The sequence below is a fragment of the Crotalus tigris genome, unplaced genomic scaffold (assembly GCF_016545835.1).
Source record: "Crotalus tigris isolate CLP2741 ecotype Arizona unplaced genomic scaffold, ASM1654583v1 scf7180000017752.986373038:1224578, whole genome shotgun sequence".
NCBI classification, from domain to species: Eukaryota; Metazoa; Chordata; class Lepidosauria; order Squamata; family Viperidae; genus Crotalus; species Crotalus tigris.
The window spans coordinates 1-19,819 of record NW_024096614.1 but is presented as its reverse complement, the minus strand read 5'-3'; the positions used below and the strand labels follow the sequence as shown (position 1 = coordinate 19,819).

The window sequence follows — 19,819 nt, the reverse complement described above, 5'->3', positions numbered from 1 at the left end:
AGAGGCATTGAATCAAAATCACGTGAAGTATTAGTACCGCTTTATAAATCCTTAGTAAGACCACACCTGGAATACTGCATCCAAAGAACACCAGTTAGAAAGCTACTTTTATTTTTATTTTTTAATTTTTTTATTATTTTTCACCATACACCATACACCCAAACAAACTTAAAATACATAAACATAAATCTTTTCTTTTAACAGAACAGTACTATACATTTTAAGCATTCTTTACATCTTATTTACATTTTATGTACATCAATAATTATGTCTTTTCCTTTTTTAAAGATTTTACCCTTTTTCCCATGCTAAATTGATTTTATGAGGAAACCCAAGTTTAAAAATTGGGGAAAAGATGATGATATGGAAAAAAAATTAGATGGAAGTGGGGATATTGACCTTGGATCAACTGATAGGTTAATGTACATTTTTATCATATTCTGTGTCAAGGGACAAAGATGATCTATCAGATACAACACAATGGCAATATTTACAATTGAAGTATTTGCTAGCAACATTGGATCCACACATTTTCAGCTTTTGAGACATCCAAGATACTAGAGCAACTTGTTAAATCTTTTAAAACTAAAACAGGCACTATTAGTTTCTATAAATACTTGTTATTAATAAGTTTGATTTGCAGATGCTATGAGTACAGAGAAGAGCAACAAAGATGATTAGGGGACTGGAGGCTAAAACATATAAGGAACGGTTGCTAGAATTGGGTATGTCTAGTTTAATGAAGAGAAGGACGAGGGGGGACATGATAGCAGTATTCCAATATCTCAGGGGTTGCCATAAAGAAGAGGGAATCAAGCTATTTTCCAAAGCGCCGGAAGGCAGGACAAGAAGCAACGGTGGAAACTAAGCAAGAAGAGAAGCAACCTAGAAGTAAGGAGAAACTTCCTGACAGTGAGAACAATTAATCAGTGGAACAGCCTGCCTCCAGAAGCAGTAAATGCTCCAATACTGAAAGTTTTTAAGAAGAGACTGGACAGCCATTTGTCCAAAATGGTGTAGGGTTTCCTGCCTGAGCAGGGGGTTGGACTAGATGACCTCCAAGGTCCCTTCCAACTTTACTACTACTACTACTACTATTATTATTATTATTATTATTATTATTATTATTATTATTATTATTATTAAATGAATGGGGGGGAATTAGAGGTGCCTATATGACCTAGAAAATCTGAGACTGTTTTTACTTCTATATCAGAAGTACCAGTGGACCATGGTGTATGGGTTATACAACAAAAGATAATATTTAGAATGTATTGGACCCCATTATGCCTGTATAGAACAGGATTTGTTGGAGATATAATAAGGATAATACTTCTTTAAAACACATGTCTTAATAATTACTTACTTTAGGAGAAAGCAATAGACTACATAAATGTGACTTTGCATCAAAAACTAAAACTTTCAGACAATAACATCCTTTTGAAATATATACTTAGCATTTGGAATTTGACAACTCAACATAGTATTGAAAAAGAAATGAAAAAAAAAATTCCACAAAAGTAAAAATCCATAGATCATCAAAGTAAAGGGAGAAAAAAGTGAAATCAAACACAACAAAAGGAAAAAAAGTACAATATATTTTAACAGTAAATGGTTACAGTTCTGTGTAATTAACTAATGCAATTATCATTCAAATACATATTTATATTTGATACATTTATATGAGACATGGTAAACATAGAAAAAGTCTAAGTGTTATGTGACAAAACATAAACAGTCTAAAAATGTTAACTGTTGTACGTTGAGATGTGAAGATGTTAAAAGCAGAGAAAGTTTCAGAATTAAAACCTGAAGGCTAACCAGAGAAATTAGATTATGAATATAAATGTAGGAGTTGTTTTAAAAGTATTACAGTCTTCAATACAGGTAGTCCTCAATCTTTAGTGACTGTTCGAAGTTACAATAGCACTGAAAAAAATGATTTATGATCGGTTTCCACACTTGGGACCGTTGCAGCCTCCCCATAGTCTTCCTCTTCTTCTCGTGCCCTATCCATTATCGGATGTTGGCGATCGTGTTGGTGATCCTGTTTTTATCAGCAGCTGCACGAAAAAGGGCTGCTGAGTTTTGTCCAAACCAGTCCCTTAGATTTCGAAGCCACGATGTTCTTCTTCTGCCTGGACTTCGTTTAACTTCAATCTTTCTCTGGAAGTTTAAATGGAGTATGCCGTAATTTTTCTAATGGTCACGTGATCAAAATTCAGAGTCTTCGCAACTGGCTCATATTTAGGATGGTTGCTGTGTCCCAGGGTCATGTGATCATCTTTTGAGACCTTCTGACAAGGAAAGTCAATGAAGACTTACTTAACAAGCATGTTACTAACTTAACAACTGCATTGATTCACTTAACAGCTATGGCAAGAAAGGTTGTAAAATGGGGCAAAACTCACTTAATAGCTGCAGGTTCTCCCCTTCTTTCTTAAGCAGGACCAGAACTAACAGCATAAGGAAGAAGGTCTAAGCTGGACATGAGGAAGAACTTTTCTGTTGTAGCACTTGCCTTCTGGAATATTCTCCCGCCGTTGATTAGGTTGACCCTGACTCTGTTCCTTTTCCCAAGGCCCCAAAGGCTTAGTTCTGTGCCCAAAACCTGGGGCCTCCCAAATATGTGAAGGCTCTCGTCTCCTGGATGCATTCGTTAATGACAGTTGTATCTCTCAGCTTTTTCCTGAAGTTTTAATTTTAGTGATTGTTATTGTTTTATTTATTAATACTGTTCACTGCCCAGAGTCACACGTAGTAATAATAATAACAACAACAACAAACATCCACATCTGCCTATCTCAGGTCCTGGGTAAGGACTCGATAGGTAGACAAAATGCCAAATCCAGTCTGAACATCTGGCTGACTGTGCAATGATCCATAATAATAATAATAGAGTTGGAAGGGACCTTGGAGGTCTTCTAGTCCAACCCCCTGCTCAGGCAGGAAACCATACACCATTACAAACAAATGGCTATCCAGTCTCTTCTTAAAACTTTCAATATTGGAGCATTCACAGCTTCTGGAGGCAGGTTGTTCCAATGGTTAATTGTTCTACCTCAGGACGTTTCTCCTTAGTTCTAGGTTGCTTCTTTCTTTGATTAGTTTCCATCCGTTGCTTCTTGTCCTGCCTTCAGGGGCTTTGGAGAAGAGCTTGACTCCCTCTTCTTTGTGGCAGCCCCTGAGATATTGGAACACTGCTGTCATGTCACCCCTGGTCCTTCTCTTCATTAAACTAGACATACCCAATTCCAGCATCTGCTCTTTATATGTTTTAGCCTCCAGTCCCCTGATCATCTTGGTTGCTCTTCTCTGCAGTCTTTCGAGAGTCTCAACATCTTTTTTTACATCGTGGTGAGCAAAACTGGATGCCATCTTGCAAGTGTGGCCTTACCAAGGCATTGTAAAATGGTATTAACACTTCACGTGATCTTGTTTCTATCCTTCTGTTAACACGGCCTAGTACCATGTTGACTTTTTTGGCAGCTGCAGCACCCTGCTGTCTCATGTTGAGATGGGCAGCTATATAAATTGATTAAATAAATACATCAATGATAAATTTATGGATTGTTTGAGATGCCAGCCAGTGGGAGAGGCTGCCAGATGAAGTGGCAGATTGTCCCTCACTGGATGTTCTTCAAATAGAGACTGGATATCCTCTACCAGACGTGCTCTAGTCAAACCTGCCTTGAGAAGAGGCTTGTACCAAATGTCCTCCAAGGTTTCCTCCAACATTGTGAGACAGAGGAGTGTTGCTGAATGAGCTTTTCTGCATTATGCGTCACCAGCGTTTGGTGGATCACCACATCTCCCTGATTTTAATCTTCCACCTTTGTCAGAATACAAGTCTTCATTACTGCATTAGGCACCAATTGTATGTTAAATATCTGCCTCTCCACTTCCACCAACTCATGTTCCTTAGAACAACAACCAAGGAAGCCATGTTCATAGTTCATCAATAGGTGTCCTTTGCAACATAGGTCCAAGAGAAAATCTTTGTTAATCACCAAGCCATATGTCTATGGAGGTTCTCAGTCATCCAGGTCATGTGTCCACGCTGCTAACATCAGATGGTTTGCGTTGACAACAGATGGAAATGTAGCCATCATTTTCCCTTTTGCTTTTAGAATTAAATGATGCTGGGAGGGGTGGGGATGTGAATGAGAGTCTAGGTAGACATAACAATACTAAACCTAGTGTGAGAATCAAGGTTATTGAGCCCAGACCTGATCAAGAATTGGCAGGCTAAAGAACTGGAGAGGAAACCCACACTTCAAGCTAATTGGGGAATGTAATTTATTAGTTAATTGGAGGAGGGAATTGTGCTTTGATACTATGTGCCCAAGGGAGGGGAATTCAGTTTTTGGCTTTGATTATGCAGTGCCGATATTATGCTACTTGAATAAAAGATTCTTTAAGGTAAACAATGCCTCAAAGTTCTTTTGAAGAGTTTCATCTGTCAGAACCATAACATCATAGTTGTCCCAAAGATGCTTCCTTCCATTCCCCACCACCCAGTCAGAGCTGAAGAAGCTTCTTGGATGAGGAGCAAAATGTCTTCAAAGAAAAACAAGAAAGTCCAGTTGCCTCCTGAAAAAGCACCTTTGGGACACCAAGCCATAGTTATGGATTCCTCTTCTTGATGAAGACAAGTGGTCTCCAGGAACACAGGTAGCCCTTGACTTACAACTGTTCATTTAGTGACCATTTGAAGTTACAACGGCACTGAAAAAAAAGCAACTTATGTCTGTTTTTCACACTTACAACCGTTACAGCATCCTCATGGTCACGTGATCAAAATTTGGACGCTTGGCAAACTTGGTTCATATTTATGACGTTTGCAGCGTCCCCGGGTCATGGGATCCCCTTTTGCAACTTTCTGACAAGTAAAGTCAACAGGGAAGCCAGATTCGCTTAACCACCATATTATTGACTTAACCACTGCAGAGATCACTTAACAACCTTGGCAGGAAAGGTTGTAAAAATGGGGCAAAACTCACAAACAGAAATGTTGGGCTCAATTGTGCTCGTAAGTCGAGGATTACTTCTGTCTTGTTTTAAACATCATTAAAAACATGGTTTTCACCTGTGCACTAGCAGAGCAACAATGGCCCCAGTGGGACCAAGTGGCCCGTTTACTAAATTGAAGAATTCCCATTGTTCTGTTCCTCTTTTTTTTGTTTTGTTTTGTACGATTTTGCATTATTGTTTATGACTTAACTGTGATAGTTTTACAGCAGATTGTATTTACCGTAAATGCCGGCGTATAAGACGACTTCCGCAAGCGCTGAAATCGGCGTCAAAGACGGTGGTCGTCTTATACGCCGAGTCGTCTTATACACTGGCATATACGGTACCATGTTTTGTATACCAGTCTCATCTCTTTCAGAAGAAAGAACAGCATGAAAATAAAACAAATGGTAAGGGTTAGGGACATTTCTGAGAAAACTCCAGGACAAACAAATCCGAGCAATGCTCTCGGAGTAGAATTTCAGTCTAGAGGTAAAGGCCAACATGCAAACTGAGAGCAATTGTCTTGATTTTACGGGGTCCTACAGTGAGGAACAGCACAAAGTTTGTAGGGTTGAGGGTGCAATGATAATCCCATAATGGGTTCCAGACTGAGTCCTTTGGCTCCTTCTGGTAGCTGAAACTTAAAGGACCTCAACAGGATGGTCAAGAAAAGGAAGAGCTCCATCCTGGCCATTTGCTCACCCAGGCACACCCGAGGCCCTGCAGTGCAAAGATAAGGAAAGGAGGTTAGAAGTGATGGACAGTTATTCGCCAACGTTTCTAGTTTCAGTCCTAACCAAGGAATTTGATTCGTATTATATATGAAATGTGTGTTGTGTATGTGTACACTCTGAGAGGAAGCAACTAAATTTCATTTTTAATGTGTGCTGTTCTGCCCACATGAAACAATGGCAATAAAGGCTCTCTCTCTCTCTCTCTCTCTCTCTCTCTCTCTCTCTCTCTCTCTCTCTCTCTCTCTCTCTCTCTCTCGCTATATCAGTGTTTCTCAACCTGGACCAGATTCTGAGGTGTGGACTTCAACTCCCAGAATTCCCCAGCCAGCCTTGCAAGCAAGGCTGGCTGGGCAATTCTGGGAATTGAAGTCCACACCTCAGAAACCGGTCCAGGTTGAGAAACACTGATCTATATCTATCTATCTATCTATCTATCTATCTATCTATCTATCTATCTCTATATCTATCTATCTCTATATCTATCTATCTATCCATCTATCCATCTATCTCTATCTATCTATCTATATCTATCTATCTCTATATCTATCTATCTCTATATCTATCTATCCATCTATCCATCTATCTCTATCTATCTATCTATCATTTTATCTATCTATCTATCTATCTATCTATCTATCTATCTATCTATCTATCTATCTATCTATCTATCTACTGTATCTAAATATTCTGGAAAACGTGCTTCAGATTTACCTGCTCCAAATGGCAAAAATTCTTCTCTTGGTACAAAATGCCCATCCTTGTCCAAAAAATGGTACGGGTTGAATTGTTCAGGAGTTTCCCATCTCTTGGGATCATAAAGTACCGAGTTCAGATCTGTAACAACCAAAGTCCCCTGAAGGAGGAAGAAATGCATCTCGGTACACAGCTGATGACGTTTCTAGAGCCTCCTAATGTATTTATTTCCATCCCACCTTTACTTATTTATTGTTATACATAATGCAAGGCTGTGAACATATATAATACTCCGTCTTCCTCCCATTTTCCCTGTGAGGTGGGTTGAGCTGAATCACAGTTGCCCAGCTGACTTTGATGCCTAAGGCAGGATTAGAACTCACGGTCTCCTGGGGATTTGCCCAAAGCCACCCAGGCACCATTCATGCCTAAGGTGGGACTAGAATTCACAGTCTCCTGGTGACTGGCCCAAAGCCATTGAGGCAACTTTCATGCCTAAGGTGGGACTAGAATTCACAGTCTCCTGGTGATTTGCCCAAAGCCACCCAGGCACCATTCATGCCTAAGGTGGGACTAGAATTCAGTCTCCTGGTGATTGACCCAAAGTCACCCAGCTGGCTTTCATGTCCAAGGTGGCAGTAGAACTCATAGTTTCCAAATTTCTAACCAAGTGCCTTCACCACTAGATCAAACTGGGTCTCTTCCTAGCAAATTTCCCCTAATTATGTAAAAAGGATAATAGCTATCTCCTACTGTCAACTTGATTAAAATGTAAGCTAAACCAGTTCCTGCATTCCCATTCCTATTTCAAGATTTGTTCCTTGAATGTCAGCTGAAAATCCATTATTCACCATTTTTACATGGAAAAAAATGATGGTTTTGTGCAAAGGAGTAGCAGCAACCTGCAGAGAACTGGAATTCTCCTATGAAGAGCATCAGTACTAACCACAACATCTCATGGACGGTGTTCATACAAAGCATTTAACCAGATCAGCTACAGGCTTAGTAGCCACATTCCCACCACATGCAATATAGTAGCTAGTCTGTCTTAACTTTGATTAGATTTGGGGATTCTTAGAGTGGTATGGAAACCTAGCCTGTTTTTGTCACTTGTGGTGAAAGGAATTGTAAAACACAGAAAATGGATTAAGTCAATAACCAAGTTAAATTAATCTAATGCTGCTCTCATCGAATAACGAAGCAGGTTTCAGTTAATCTCGATCACTAAAATGTCAGAGTATATTACTGAAAAATTCTGCTGGTTAATGACTGCAATAAAGTTTTTTCAAGTTATTGAAAACAGAGGCCAATCTTTCGGCTTATGTTTCCCAGCAACTGGAATCATTACTTGCATGCAATACATGAATTTCTTGACTTTCAGATTTTTTTAAAAAGGGGGGGGGTTCAACTTTCAACATGTCCACTGCACTGAATTCCTTATTAAAGGAAGTGTCCTCTGGTATGTTCATTGTTCTAGTATCAACTCCCGTACCTTTGGAATGTGATATCCATAGAGGTTCACGTCTCTGGCACTTTGCCTGGGGACACCAACAATTAAGACATATTTCAGACGGAGAACCTCATGAATCACAGCATTGGTATATGGGAGTTTCACCCGATCTTGATAGCAGATTGAATGGGTGGGATCCAATGTATCTTCTATTTCCTTGCGGACTTTCTCTGAAGGCCATAATAGAAAAGAAAAATTATAACAGAATAACAGAGGAACAGAACTGAAAAGGGCCTTGAAAGTCTTCTAGTCCAACCCCCTACTCAAGCAGGAATCTCTATACCGTTTCAGACAAATGATTGTCCAATCTCATCTTAAAGTATCTCAGATACTCCACTACAATCGATGCAGTCAATGAAGAACGTGGAACATAATTCACAAAGAATCTGATTAAGAACTGAGCTATGATGACAAAGCATAAGGTGGTAGATCTACCCCTCGGGAACGTCTATGGAAATTCCCAGTCATCCAGGTCATAGTTGACCCAAAGGTACTGTTAGAGCAGTGGTTCTCAGCCTGTGGGTCGGGACCCCATTTGGGGTCGAATGACCATTTCACGGGGGTCGCCAAACAAGGCTGTCCGCCATTTTTTTCCCCCTTTTCTTTGGCCATGCCCCTGGCACCCGGTGATGTATAAGTGGTTGGGGGTCACCACAACATGGGGAACTGTATTATGGGGTCGCGGCATTAGAAAGGTTGAGAACCACTGTGTTAGAGGAAAAGTCTTCATCATGGTTCAGTCCAAGCCAGGAATAACCAACCTGGTGACTGCTTTAGAAAGAAGGTTGCAGTTTATTGAAGAGGAGAGCCAGACAAAAAGATGGCTCTGGAAGAAAAGAGAGAGAGCACATGTAGGGAGTGGGGTTTTATACCCTCTGGAGCCTTTTGTTTGGAGTTGTTCCTGTGGCATGAACTTTGACCTGAGTCTGAGTGTGCCCTTTGGCATCTGTGGGTTAATCCTATTATGTCCTGTCTTAGAATCTGGGTGGGGTATGTAGATTTTAGATGTCTTTATCTTCTTAATCTTCTAGCTTCAACCTTCCTGGATTATTTACATCTGCATTTCTACAGAGCTGGTTTCTGCTTGGGGGAGGGAGACTTGGGGCTATTAAGAAAGAAAACTGAGCATGCTTTTCTGCCTCTTAAATATTTCCAAAATATTTCTTTCTCTGGGGGGCTGACTTCCCACAGTACTTTTTCAAAAAGCAATTAAAGTTTCTTATTTATTCTTGAAGATGTTTCGCTTCTCATCCAAGAGGCTTTTTCAGTTGTGACTGAAGAAACTTCTTGGATGAGGTAGAACTGAAGAAATTTCTTGGATGAGAAGCGAAACATCTTCAAGGAAAAATAAAGAAAAACTAGTTGCCCTTTGAAAAAGCACCTTTTTTAGCCTACCCCTAGGGAGTTTCTAGATAGGTGGACTTCAATTCCTAAATCCATTTTTTTTTTTTGCAAAAAATGTTGGAAACCAGCAAAAAAGTCACAGTCACATGATCACATGACATTTGAGTTGCCATGGAACTGATGTCATGACCTGGAAAGAATTCTAGGATCCACATTCTGTGTATTCACTCTTGTGAAGGGCCGCCATATATTTGGGCTGCAAAATCCAGACAACCAATAGATGACAGCAAAGAGTACGACCATCCTGTAAAGATTTGGATTTTGACAGCTCAGATTGACAGCTCAGATTAGGTAGCCCAATTGTTACGAGAATGAGAGAAAAATCTGATGTAGGAGGGGGGGAAAATAGGAAAAAATACATATTCATATCAAATATATATCAAAAAATAGAATAGGATAGGATAGGATAGGATAGGATAGGATAGGATAGGATAGGATAGGATAGGATAGGATAGGATAAGGGAGGGGAGGGGAGGGGAGAGGAGAGGAGAGGAGAGGAGAGGAGAGGAGAGGAGAGGAGAAGAGGAGAGGAGTTGGAAGGGACCTTGGAGGTCATCTAGTCCAACCCCCTGCTCAGGCAGGAAACCCTATACCATTTCAGTCAAATGGCTGTCCAGTCTCTTCTTAAAAACTTCCAGTGTTGGAGCATTCAGAGCTTCCGGAGGCAGGTCGTTCCACTGATTAATTGTTCTAACAGGAAATTTCTCCTTAGTTCTAGATATTTAATGTAGTTAACCATCTTTAAACCCTCCCTCGCTTTGCCTTCAGTTCCATTAAATAGCATTTTTATGGGTTTTGAATGTCCTCTTTATAGTTAGAGATGAGCAATTATTCCTCATCCACTCAAGCAGGAAGTCTTGGAATCTGTCACTGAAATAAAAGCAACAGTTTCAGGATTGAGAGAAGCCTTCCACGCCTGTGCAATCTACGAGTCTCACCTTGGACCTCCGGGTAAGCCACCATGAGTAGCAGTGCCCACTGCAAGGTGGTGGCCGTGGTCTCTGTCCCTGCGATAAAAAAATCAACAATGCACTGAGCTAGGTTCTCTTCATCATAAGCAGACTCAGGGTCACCTTTGCTCTGTTGTAGATAATAGAAAATATGAAATCAACTTAACAATCCCAATTCATCACGTACTGCTGTGTCGGAGGAAAGTCCTCCTTGTGTAGAAGACATCTTTAACAGGTAGTCCTCGACTTACAACCACAACTGGGGCCAGAATTGATAAGCAAGGCGGTTGTAAAGTAAGTCAAAACCCGACTAAAAAGGATATTTAATTCAGTTAACCACCTTTAAACCCTCCCTTGCTTTGCCTTCAGTTCCATTAAATAGCTAAGCAAACCACTGTAGCTCTTAAGTGAACCACGCACTCCTTAAGCAAATCTGGCCTCCTCCCCATTAACGTTGCAGTTGTTAAATTAATGACATGGTTGTTAAGTGGATCTGGTTTCCCCACAGGCTTTGTTGTCAGGAAGCCGCAAAAGGGGATCCCATGACCCCAGGGAGACACTGCCACCGTCATAGATATGAACCAGTTGCCACACATCTGAATTTTGATCATGTGACCACGGGGATGCTGCAGTGGTTGCATGCGTGAAAAAAAAAGGTCGTAAATTAACTAATCAACACAGGCCTGCAGGATTCTAGCAACCAGCTTCAAGCAACAGTAGGTGGAGGAAGGAATGGCCACAGTTGAGCCCAAAATTTACATTGCTAAGCGAGACAGTTGTTAAGTGAGTTTTGCCCCATTGTACGACCTTCCTTGCCCCAGTTGTTAAGTGAATCACTAGCAGTTGTTAAGTTAGTGACATGACTGTTAAGTGAATCTGGCTTCCCCATTGACTTTGTTTGTCAGAAGGTCACAATATTACATGACACACACACCCCGGGACACTGCAACTGTCATGAATACAAGTCAGTTGCCAAGCATCAGGATTTTGATCACATGACCATGGGGCTGTTGCAATGGTTGACGGGTGAAAAATGGTCATAGGTCACTTTTTTTCCAGTGCCGTGGTAAATTCAAACAGTCACTAAGAAGATGGTTGTATGTCAAGGAGTACCTGTACATGTGAACAACACAGCAAGATTGCTCGGTATGCTGTCCTTAGCAAAATAGGATGCCCTTCTGAGTTCTGAAGACCCACAAAAAATTTCTTTCCAGGATGCCCAACACTTACTCTGTCCATCTGAAGAAGATAGTAATCAATGAAATCCTGGGGGTCGTGCAGTGACTGAAGTTCCCTGTGCTTCTCGACCTCTTCCTTGGCAAATGAGATGACATCGTTTAAAGCCCGGAACACCCTCTGGTGACGTCCAGGAAGATGTTTCATCAACCATGGAAACAATTCATACAACTAAAGGAAAGAGGGGGTGGTGGGAGAAATTCTATCACAATGACGTCATCAGCCAATTATTTGAATTTACCACTTTGATAATATTGTCTGACTAATTCATAAGTCTTCAGGCTATGTCATTTATATGCCAAGGCCGCTAATTCTTGCTTCGACAATATATGCAGAACTGTCTGGTATTTTTAGAGTTAAATCAGGTGACAGGGAATATAAGGAAAGCCTGGGAAAAAGGAATGGAAGTGAATCTTTGCCCTCCGAGTTAATTGGAAGATGTGAATCATGACCCCAAAATAGGGGAGGGGAAATGCCTGGAATGTTATGTGCAAAGGGAAGGAAAATTCAGATCTTAGCATTTTCACCATGCCGTGCTGACATCTCTGTAACACTAATAAGGGCTTTTTAGGTTAAAAAAATGCCTGAAGGTTCTTTGAAGTGTTTCGTTAATCAGACACATGACATTATATATATTTGGTAAACCACTTCTGGATGCCAGCAGGCAGAATTGAATGAGAGCTGTGCTCTAAGATCTAAGAAGCTGCCACAAAGAAGAGGGGGGGGGTCAGAAGCAACGGATGGGAACTAATCAAGGAGAGAAGCAATCTAGAACTAAGGAGGAATTTCCTAACAGTTAGAACAATTAACCAATGGAACAACCTGAGGAGAGGAGAGGAGAGGAGAGGAGAGGAGAAGAGGAGAGGAGAGGAGTTGGAAGGGACCTTGGAGGTCATCTAGTCCAACCCCCTGCTCAGGCAGGAAACCCTATACCATTTCAGTCAAATGGCTGTCCAGTCTCTTCTTAAAACCTTCCAGTATTGGAGCATTCACCACTTCTGGAGGCAGGTTGTTCCACTGGTTAATTGTTCTCACTGTCAGGAAGTTTCTCCTTAGTTCTAGGTTGCTTCTCTCCTTGATTAGTTTCCACCCGTTGGTTCTTGTCCGGCCTTCAGGTACTTTGGAGAATAGCTTGACTCCTTCTTCTTTGGGGCAGCCCCTGAGATATTGGAACACTGATATCACATCCCCCCTCGTCCTTCTCTTCATTAGACATTCCCAATTCCAGCAGCTGTTCCTTGTAAGTTTTAGCCTCCAATCCTTTAATCATCTTTGTTGCTCTTCTCTGTACTCTTTCTAGAGTCTCAACATCTTTTTTACATTTTACATTTCTTTGATATTAGTATAACACTTGTCCCACAGCGAGTTGTCCTGTGGCACATTGGCTGCGGAAAATTGTCATGGATCCCAATTTCTGAAGACAATTCGTCCCACTGATTAATTGCTCTAACTGTCAGGAAATTGATGAGACCTGAAGAGGTGCACATGGAGGGCTCAGCGAGTTCTTGAAAAAGCTGCCTTCCTGATACCTTGCAGTAGCCCTCCACAGCTAAAACTCTTTTTAAAACCCCGGCCTCTTTTGCTTACATTGATAAATGAATCTTCATAATAAAAATCATCAGCAAGAGGATGGAGGATGGAGTCAGGGTCTCTGGAAGAAAACTCACCAGGTAAATAAAGCTGCCTCCAAATTTCATATAGCAATTCAAGTTTATTAACATTTTCTGGAATTTTTCATCTTTCGCAGAAAATCTGTATCCAAAAACCATAAAGCAAATCAAATTGGAGATTGCAGTGGTGACAGGCAAAGAAGGATCCAGTGGCTGTTCTGGAAATTAAAAATAAAAAATCACCATCAGACTGATATTATCCTGATTTTAACTATTTATATTGTCAGTGGGATTTCAGGACAAAAGGGAGGCGGTACAGGTTGTACCTGTACACAATTGTATAGAGTTCTGATCAGAATTCCCATTGCTAAGCAAGGCAGTTGTTAAGTGACTCTCCGCCAATTTTGCCACAATTGTTAAGCAAATCACTGCAATTGTTAAGTGAATCATAAAGCCAGTAAGTAAATCCAGTTTCCTCCATTGAGGTTGCTTGTCAGAAGCCCCATGGGAAGGCCACAAAGGATGATCACGTGACCCTGGGACACGGCAACCGTCATAAATGCATATTGGTTGCCAAGCGTCCCAATTTTGATCACGTGACCATGGGGAGGTTGTGACTGTTGTTAAGGGTGAAGGCTGGTTGTAAGTCATTTTTTTTCAGTGCCATTATAACTTTGAATACTTACTAAACCAATGGTTGTAAATCAAGGACTACCTGTAGTTGGGAACCCATCAAACAACACTTATTTTTAACCATTCGGTTAGTAGGGGACCCTGCAGAGGGCTCTTTCATCGAAAGGCTAGAAAAAAAACGGGCCACGGGACAGTTAGGTTATCAAAATAGGGACTGATACAGTGAAATTGTTGACTCTTGTCTTTGTCTGGAAGAATAAGAGATTCCCCTGTTACAGGCCTTGCATTCAGTTGGGACACAGTTCATGTGGTCAGGAGGAACATGGAAAGGATCAACCTTGATTAGAAAAAAAAGCTTTGATATAAAGCCTCAATATAAAAAAGATGTTGATACTCTGGAAAGAGTGCAGAGAAGAGCATCAAAAATGACTAAGGGATTGGAGGCTAAAACACATGAAGAACGGTTGTAAGAACTGGGTGCGTCTAGTCCAGTGGTGGCAAACCTATGGCATGCATGCCAAAGGTGGCACTCGGAGCCCTCTCTGTGGGCATGCGCACCGTCACCAAAGCTTCTCCCCCCCCATGGCCCACTCCTTACCAGCAGCCCCCCAGGAGGAGAGCCGCCCTGGCCACAGCCCGTACGGAGCAGCGCAGCCAAGCACCTGGCAGCAGAGACAAGATTCCACCCTCGCACCCCGTCACATGTAGATGATGCTGTGGAATGCGGGCGGAGGGCGTGGCTGCCATGACGCTGCTGGGCCACCTGGGCGATCTGCTACGGTGGGCCGTGGAGGCAGTGGGTGGCCCTGCGGGCAGGTGGGGCAAGGCATAGCGAGGGGAAGGCTGGGGGATGGAGCGGGGGCAGGGGCAGAGCGGAACGGGGTTAGGGAAGCACAGTTTTTGGGCACTAGATCTCTAAAAGGTTTGCCATCACTGGTCTACTCTAATGAAAAGAAGGACTAGGGTAGACCTGACAGCAGTGTTCCAATATCTCAGGGGTTGCCACAAAGAAGAGGGAGTCAAGCTGTTCTCCAAAGCACCTGAAGGCAAGACAAGAGGCAACAGATGGAAACTAATCAAGGAGAGAAGCAACCTAGAACTAAGGAGGAATTTCCTGACAGTGAAAACAATTAATCAGTGGAATGACTTGCCTCCAAAAGTGTTCCAACACTGGAGGCTTTTAAGAAGAAACAGGAGAGCCACTTGTCTGGAGTGGTATAGAGCAAGGTATAGAGCAACCAGTGGTACGGGTACCATCTGTAGTACATTGGCACCTGGCAGGTGATACGCGACCATCCTAAAAAAGTGGTAGTGGGGGAAGGGAATGAGCTGAACCGGTGGCAGCACTGCACAAGCCTGAGAGGGAGATGGCTGGAGTTGCAGGTCTGTCAGGGCTCAGCGGAACCACCAGGATCAGCACTTCTTTGAGGCTGTCAGGGCTCAATGGAACCGCCAGGATCAGCACCAGGCTCCAGCTGGAAAGCAGCACTGATCCTGGCACTTCTGCTGAGCCCAGAAGAAGCGCTGATCAGCTGGAATGTTGCAGCATCTCCAGGGTCTTGTGATTTACATTCAGATGCTTGGCAACTGATTCATATTTATGACAGTCACAGTGTCCCAGGGTCATGTGAAGTGACCAAAACCTGCTGCAACCACCCAGCAGACGGGAGAATAAAACCAAACACCTCTCCCCCCCACCCTACACCCCCCCACCAATTCTCAACAGAAATGCTCACAACAATGAAAACCTCGGACAGGAGGAAGAGCGCCGCCAGGTGGGCAGGCAGGTACCTTGCTCGGCTGTGGCTTGGGGGGCACTTTTTTCAGTGCCATTTTAACTTTGAACAGTCACTAAGCGAACTGTTGTAAGTTGAGGACTACCTGTACTTTATCACTTTTTTCCTTTTTTTTTTTTTTGGCTCATCAAGTTTTTGACACCTTGCTAGGCGACTGGCGGTACTCAGACGTTACCATATCCTAAAAGTAGTACAATGGGTAAAAAGGTTGAAAAGCCCTGGTATAGAGTCTCCTGCTTGAGCAGGGGGTTGGACTAGAAGACCTCTAACGTCCCTTCCAACTCTGTTATTCTGTAGTCTGTATTAATGAAACACCAGATATATCATTCTGAAGCATGCAGAGATTGTAGACAGGATACCTTTTGCACGTGCAAAGATTTTCACCAGCCGATGGGCCTCCTCTTCTATTCGATTCTCCATGCCTTTCTTCCCAAGTCCAAGTTTTCGCATAGTGATTAGGCCAAACCGTCTTTGTTGCTTCCAGTTTTGACCATTTGAAAATATAATACCTGAAGCCAGAAGAAATGAGTGAGTCATTATGCTCACAAAAATTATCACTAAAATATTGTTAGGTAGCTTAGATCAAGGAGTCTGCAACCTTGGCAAGATCAAGACTTTGTGGACTTCAAGTCCCAGAATTACCCTGGCTTAGATGAAGTGTGTTCTCGTGCAAATTCTACTTGGCCATCTCAGAGATCCCTCTTTTTTTTTCCAGCGAAAAACAGGATCAGTGATGCAAAATCAGCTTCTGCCTGGTACAAGTGGGACTGCCAGAATAAGACTAGATCTGCTCTGAAATCTCGTGGATTATACTGAACAATGGCAGAGAAACCAAAAGTCTACAACACTATTTCATTTTTTCCCTCCCCAAAAATGAGTTTTGCTTCTTGTCCTGCTTTGGAGAATAGATTGATCCCCTCTTCTTTGTGATGACATAGTGATGAGAATTTGCAATTTGATTTCTCAGTGCTCCTCTCTCTCTTTCTCTTTTTCTTTCTTTCTTTCTTTCTTTCTTTCTTTCTTTCTTTCTTTCTTTCTTTCTTTCTTTTTCTTTCTCTTTCTTTCTCTCTCTCTCTCTCTCTCTCTCTCTCTCTCTCTCTCTCTCGCTCGCTCGCTCTTATTTATTTATTTTATTTTATAATATATATCAGTGATGGCGAACCTTTTAGAGACCAAGTGCCCAAACTGCAATCCAAAACCCACTTATTTATCGCCGGGTGCCAGGTGGGCGTGGCCCACTGGATGGGCATGGCTGTTGTGGTCATGGCAGATTGGGTGGGTGTGGCCAAGGTGGGTGTGATCACCTTGATGTTGCTCGTGGGGATGGACGTCTGTGGGGGCCGGGCAGGGCTGGGGAGATCCAGGGGGTCTCTGGCAGGTGGGGCGATGGGCAGGAGGCTCATTCTGCGGGGTGAGGCGAGGCAAGGTGAGGTAGGGCTGGAGTGCCATTGTCACAGGGAAAGGTGAGGCAGGGGCCGGGGTGACTGCTGCCTAACACCATCTGCCCCCGCACACAGAGGCCAGCGAGCACATGGGTGCTGGGATGCATCCGGCCATGTGGGACCTCAGCCAGTTAGCGGGTGGCTGGTTGAAGAGGGACGGTTGCCATCTCTGGGGCATGGCGCGCATGTCCACAGAGAGGGCTCTGAGTGCCGCCTCTGGCACGCGTGCCATAGGGTCGCCACCACTGATATATATCATCTACCCCAATCTGCAAATTCTCTATTTTACCAGATAAATTACCCCTTAAGCTTCATGAAAACTTACCCTTGTTTTTAAAGGCCTCTTTAAAAAAGGGAGTCATTTGTCGCTCAGCAAAATCTTCAGTTTGAATGAGGGCTTCTTTGACTGCCTGAAATCCAGAGAAGACCACTATAGCCATGTGTCCCGACCATATTGTGTAGATGTTTCCATATCGCTTAGCCAGCTGCCATTTGAATCAAAACAGAAAATGAAAATATGACATTCAGCCAGCGGTGAGATTCAGCCAGTTTGCACCAGTTCAGCAGAACCGGTAGCTAATTTTTTTGTTGCCCAGAATGGCTCAGAACGGACTTCTGGAAGCGGCATCCATGCAGAGAACGGGTTGTTTACATATTTGAATCCCACCACTGCGTTCAGTCCTGGTTGCCTTGCTGCTAAGCTTAAAGTTTACTAGGCAGCAGTGCTAACTACCCTGATGTATGCTACTGAGACCTGGACAGTATACAGGAGGCACGTTAGGCAATTGAACTACTTCCACATGACTTGCTTCGTAGAATTCTGAGGATCCGGTGGCAGGATAAGATACCAGACACAGATGTCCTCTCCAGAGCAGGCCTATCATCAGTTTACACTCTGTTGATGAAAGCCCAGATGCGCTGGGCAGGCCATGTTGTAAGGATGTCAGATCATCACATCCCTAAACAGCTCTTTTATGGCGAGCTGTCTCAAGAAAACAATTGCACGGGGGACAAAAGAAGCAATACAAAGACACGCTGAAAGCCTCTCTCAAGTCCCTGGATATTAACACCATCTCTTGGGGACTTCTGGCGCATGATCGACCGACATGGCGCACCTTGGTGTACCAGGGTTGCCAGACATATGAACACAGAGGGACAATCTTGGCACAAGAGAAGTGAGCACTCTGCAAAGCCAGAGCTGTAAATGCTGAAGTAACAGTGTCTACATTTCTTTGTTCAGTATGTGGTAGAACATTCCGTGCTACCATCGGTCTTATCAGCCACCTACGGACACAAGATGTCAAGGTCCTCATCGAAAATCGATGGACGAACAACACCCTATTGTTTCCTTATGCCTGAATGTTTGCTTGCAGTAAATAGCACCGTATAAACAATCAGGGAAGAAACAATCAAGAAATTATTAAGGAAGAAATCAAGATAGGCAGGACAGGCTGCTAGAGATAAACCATCAGAAAATTACATCTTTACTGTTGATGTTCCTAGCCTGATGATGCCATCCTATTGCAATCTGAGATGTCTTTATTAAGTTTTATCAAATCATACACTCTTTCAAAATATCACTGTTAAATTATCACTGTACGTGCTACAGGAAGCAAGGAATTTACATTCCTTTTATTGGAAAAGACCTTGGATTGCTTTTTTAGAAAAATAGCTAACCAAATTGTAGGCTAACCAAGGAGAGAAGCGAACTAGAACTAAGGAGAAATTTCCTGACAGTGAGAACAATTAACCAGTGGAACGACTTGCCTCCAGAAGTTGTGGGTGCTCCAACACGGGAGGTTTTTAAGAAGAGATTGGACAGCCACTTGTCTGAAATGATATAGAGTTTCCTGCTTGAGCAGGGGGTTGGGCTAGATGACCTCCAATGTCCCTTCCAACTCTGTTATTCTGTTAATTCTAATTTTGAATTTAAAAAGTGAATCCAACTCAGAATTTAAGTTTGAATGGAAACTTTCATAATATTAAGCATGGAATTGTGTCATACCCCAAATTTGCTTTTAAAGCTTATATTTTAACACTGTGTAATTAATAGAATCGGTAGAGCACATTGTTTACTACTTCTGGTTTTAATCATTTGAATAATTGTTAACCAATTTGTTTTTGTTTAAAATTCAATAGGGATACTGCATTTTCACTGGCAAATGGGTATAAAAATGCTATAAACTTCTGATAATGAAATTTGGATATATTAGTATCATAAAATTCCAGATTTGCTATTTATCCACTTGTATTTTGTATTCTGTACTTCATTTTTAACTACTTATTTCTTGTACATAAGAAAGAACTTTTAAAAAAACCATAAAAATCAGTTCCTACAAAAAGAATCCTTGTACTGGTCCACAATTTAAGGATAATGCAAATTTATTTCTGTAATTTCTGAGAGAAATACTGGAACAGTGAGGGCCAAATGAACAATTAAGTTACATGAAAAGAAAACACCTTGAGATGTTAAAATCTCTTTAGGCTTTTAGTCTGAATGCAACATCATGTAATGCTGTTCTAGTTATGATTAAAGGATTAGTAAACAGAATGAAAGGCACAACCTTGAATAGTGCTGTCTTTGTTTTTAATTCTTTAATAGTATTTCATTCATTCATTCATTCATTCATTCATTGAGAGAGAGATGATAGATTAAATCTTACTATTAATCTTCCAAACTTATATGCACACCAATCTTAATCAAATAACTCTGCCCAGCTAACCAACATAAAAATAGAAAATCAACTTGTTAAACCAAATTATTAAACTATAAAATCATAATAAAATCGAACAAA

At 41.9% G+C, this 19,819-nt stretch overlaps 1 pseudogene; it reads right to left on the bottom strand.

Moving 5' to 3' along the window:
* The window catches only part of LOC120306743, a 36,699-nt pseudogene extending 19,196 nt beyond the window's left edge, over positions 1-17,503 (bottom strand).
* Between the last annotated feature and the right edge of the window lie 2,316 nt (positions 17,504-19,819).